Raw genomic sequence first — 3991 nt, forward strand, 5'->3', positions numbered from 1 at the left:
TGACTTTAAGACAACTTGTGGTTCAGTGTCCTGAAGTGTCACAAGCACTAATCCAGCCAGAGGCACAGACCACAAATCTAATTCAGTAATGAAAAGGAAATAAGCAACATTAAGAACCTGCCAAAGTAAAGATGACCCGGGTGTTCTGACCTGTAGAGTGTGACTTAGGAGGGTGTTCTGACCTGTAGAGTGTGACTTAGGAGGGTACTCTGACCTGTAGAGTGTGACTTAGGAGGGTGCTCTGACCTGTAGAGTGTGACTTAGGAGGGTGCTCTGACCTGTAGAGTGTGATTTAGGAGGGTGCTCTGACCTGTAGAGTGTGACTTAGGAGGGTGCTCTGACCTGTAGAGTGTGATTTAGGAAGGTGCTCTGACCTGTAGAGTGTGACTTAGGAGGGTGCTTTGACCTGTAGAGTGTGACTTAGGAGGGTGCTCTCAAACACCCCACACATCACACTAACGAACTGAGCTAGACAGGGTCTGGCTCCACAACAGCACAGCTACACTGAGATCATCTCAGCTGCTTGGAAGAGTGATGCACACCCTGATGTCATCTCCAGATCTTTGTACTGTGATGCATCTGAGAAACAAAATCCAGATGCATTAGACCGAGCGCTTTCTGTCTGTGAGGGCTGCCAGGAATAGCAATGTTTTCAGGCAGTGAGAAGGATATCAGAGTTATACAGTCACTAATTATCACAGCAGGGGAACAATACATTAAAAAGGTTTAGTGGCATATTTTTGCATAAAACACTTTATTTAATATCCAATAATGAAGATGGCTTTGTATAGCACTTGATCTTCTGCATAAACCTTTCAAGAAACTATTTGTCATAAATTATCCCATCCAGCAGTAACCATCACAATCACACACATTAAATACATGATCATTCTTACTTCCGTATGGACTTATATTGCATACTTAAAACTTTATAAATTTGCAACTTTACTCATTTAGTACTGTGCATAGGGTGAGTGCAGTGGTGATATAACAACGGTGTGAAATATATCTCACAGCAAGATAACGAGATAAGAATGAGCAAGAACAGCCCAGAGCTGGAGCAGTTAAATGTTATGGTAATCTGTAGATGTTAAATATGAGAACGTTGTGTCCAACCATTCAAGCATACAAAATACACCCGTCTACCTACTGAGGAAAATAGTTTTTTTTTCCAGAAACCTACAGAGAGCTCCTGCACTTGCAATTAAATCATTAATCTTATTCCAAATATAACAGAACAGTATGTAGCCTGGGTATCTAAGGGATTCACAAACCTTGTTTATATGAACTGACAATGGTGGCATGTTACACATGATGTTGTTATGCACGTTAGACAAAGCTGAATAATGTCGGCCGCTGCCTCGTTCTGCTCTGACGTGTCTGCTGCTCTGTCCATACGGCAGAAATCCCAAAGTTGTGATGTGTGAGGATGGTGCAGCTGTTGGCCATCAGGACGCCTGTAGTGGTAGTGTTCTCTCTGTAGCCCAACAAGCACATGACAATGACAACCGAATGCTAATAACGACGACAGGATAAGAATAATGAATCCTCTGTGAAACAGAGAAGCAGTGTTGTGCATGTTATTGTGCAACATATTGGCTTCACATGTTATTGGTAGATGTACCGCCATTTCATTACTGTTCAGGTTTTGTGGCTCACACTACATACTGTTAGATTTTTAAAGGGCTGTAGATTTTTGGGCGGGTGGTGGGGGCTAATAAAATTACCACATGATTACTTACATCTTGAATCGGCATCTTTGTTGTGCAGTGTGAATATTAGAGACAAACTGTAAAGATTTGGTTTAAAAGGAATGTGCTCACCCCAGCAAGAGCCATATTGTCCAGGACAAAGTGTCAGCTCAGCAAGTGCTCACCACAGACGGGAGAAAATTTTCCTCTGTAAAGCAGAAATTCGGTTTGGCAGGCTGTAAATAGGGAACGAATCCAAGATCTCACTTGTTTTGATTTTCTTTCTGAGGTATGAACCTCATGAGGGTTCTAATCTCTACTGATCAGCTTTGCAAATATTAGTCTTTGACGCCCTGAACAAGAGACGATCACAAGGCCTCAGACTTCATCAGTCCATCAACACAAGACAAGTCAGCAGCCGGATATCTCTGCAGTAAGCGCCTGGCGGAGGCGGAGTTAGATGAAGCGGCTGATGGTCTAATAAACTGATTATGACTGATAGAGGAATTCCCCCTGGCTGGCTGGCTAGCAGCGTTTGATGTGCCACTGTAGCCTGGAGCCCTCCTCTAAGCCACAGCTCTATGCTAATTTCCAGCTGGTGTGCCTGCCACACTAGCGGTGCAGATGAAATCCTCTTAAAGGGGAATATTGCATCTAATGAAAGCCATTCCTCTTTGTGGTGACTGTTAAAATGCCTCTAGCTTCTCTTTAGGAATATTCCTTATGATTGTGGGGGCTAAGGGGGAACAAAAGCACACATTTGGGGGAGCGAGTGAGGAAACAACATCTAAAACCAGCCATGTCTGCGTTGCCAGGGCTGTATTGGCACATGGAGGTGAGCAGGTCGGCAGTAGAACAGATCCTCACCTGTCTGCGTGGGAAGAGATTGAATGAGAACATGGCAGAGCAGGATCCTGCCTCTCCACTGACCTGTGAGCCAGCCAGACACAGCAACACACACACACCGTTTCCCCAGCCCTGTGTAGAGAGCAGAGAACGCCTCATCTGCCATCTTATAACTCAAAGCTAGAGTCATTCCTGAGAAAAAGAAAACCTGAGGGAGTCATGTATCTTGTGTCTTCTAGCCTTGAAGACTCAAATAATGTCACAAGGAATTATGACTCCCACATTCAAACAAATAACAATGCAAGTTACACGAAAAATGTTTGAAATAAAGGGAAAAAAAGTCTACAAGCCTTAAACTAGAATGCAATAAATAAAAAAGCGTACCAATACCAATAAAGTAATAAAGTGAATTTATGACTGATTGGACTACACAGAGCACTGATACAAAATAATTAAGCTGACAACCTGGAAATCAGTGACAGTCTGACAACCATCAGTAATAGGTCACGGCTGATTCTTTTCAAGTTGATTCGACTTTAAAGGTAATGACAGCTAGCTAGCTGCCCTGGTTGCGACATATTGACTTACCTCATCTTCGCTGTAACTAACTAGCTCCCTAACCTATTCAGCTGCAAATAGTCGATGAAATGGCTCTTTTAAATGAACTGATGAAGCTTTAAGTTGTTACTGCTGTGCTCATTATCTCTGCACCACAGGTTCTGTGTGCATCACCGGCACAGTGTGAACATGGGCGGGAAGAGCAGGCTCAGCCAGGAGGAGGGGCTTCAGTCAGCCAGGAGGAGGGGCTTCAGTCAGCCATGAGGAGGGGCTTCAGTCAGCCATGAGGAGGGGCTTCAGTCAGCCAGGAGGAGGGGCTTCAGTCAGCCAGGAGGAGGGGCTTCAGTCAGCCAGGGCGTCACTCAACATGAATGAGCACGGTGGAGTTCTATGTGTAATCAGTCCAACTGGTGCTCAATATGTTCAGTACCAAATTTCAATGATCTTTTTAAATAGTGGGAGTTCAAATACAGTATTGAGTACATTTAGAACATGGACAGTCATGCCCCATAGATCCAAGTTGATTCATGTATCTTCAAGGCAGTTCAGTTGAATTTGCTTACCATTTTCAGCTACACTACTGTAGACAAACTAAACCCATGTGCCCCTTAGAACCAAATAAGAGAAATATATCAAAGGTGAAGTAAACATGCATGTTATTGGCTATGTGTTGGCTACAACCAGGATCGTTGTCTACCCAGCAACCTCTAATGCTTCCTTGGCATAATGACTTTCAACAGATTGAAGTGTGACTAAGGTTTTGGAGAGGACCATGTGAGAAGCCATCTTGCTGTTGTTTCTCTGACACGTAGGTTACAAATGTCAGCAGCACTGAACAAAAAAGGCCCAGGCATAACATTCAGTGTTTGGTAACACTTTACATAAAGTCACCACTG

The 3991-nt window shown here is 43.6% G+C and overlaps 1 long non-coding RNA gene across 1 annotated transcript; it reads right to left on the bottom strand.

Moving 5' to 3' along the window:
• Positions 1 to 778: 778 nt before the first annotated feature.
• Positions 779 to 3239, bottom strand: LOC143485459 (uncharacterized). The gene is made up of 4 exons (XR_013122890.1): positions 3126 to 3239; positions 2559 to 2669; positions 1824 to 1899; positions 779 to 1477 (listed from the first exon to the last, which is right to left on the bottom strand). It is a non-coding gene; the product is annotated as an uncharacterized LOC143485459 (long non-coding RNA).
• Positions 3240 to 3991: the final 752 nt, after the last annotated feature.

This window comes from Brachyhypopomus gauderio, unplaced genomic scaffold, assembly GCF_052324685.1.
Source record: "Brachyhypopomus gauderio isolate BG-103 unplaced genomic scaffold, BGAUD_0.2 sc34, whole genome shotgun sequence".
In the NCBI taxonomy this organism is placed as follows: Eukaryota; Metazoa; Chordata; class Actinopteri; order Gymnotiformes; family Hypopomidae; genus Brachyhypopomus; species Brachyhypopomus gauderio.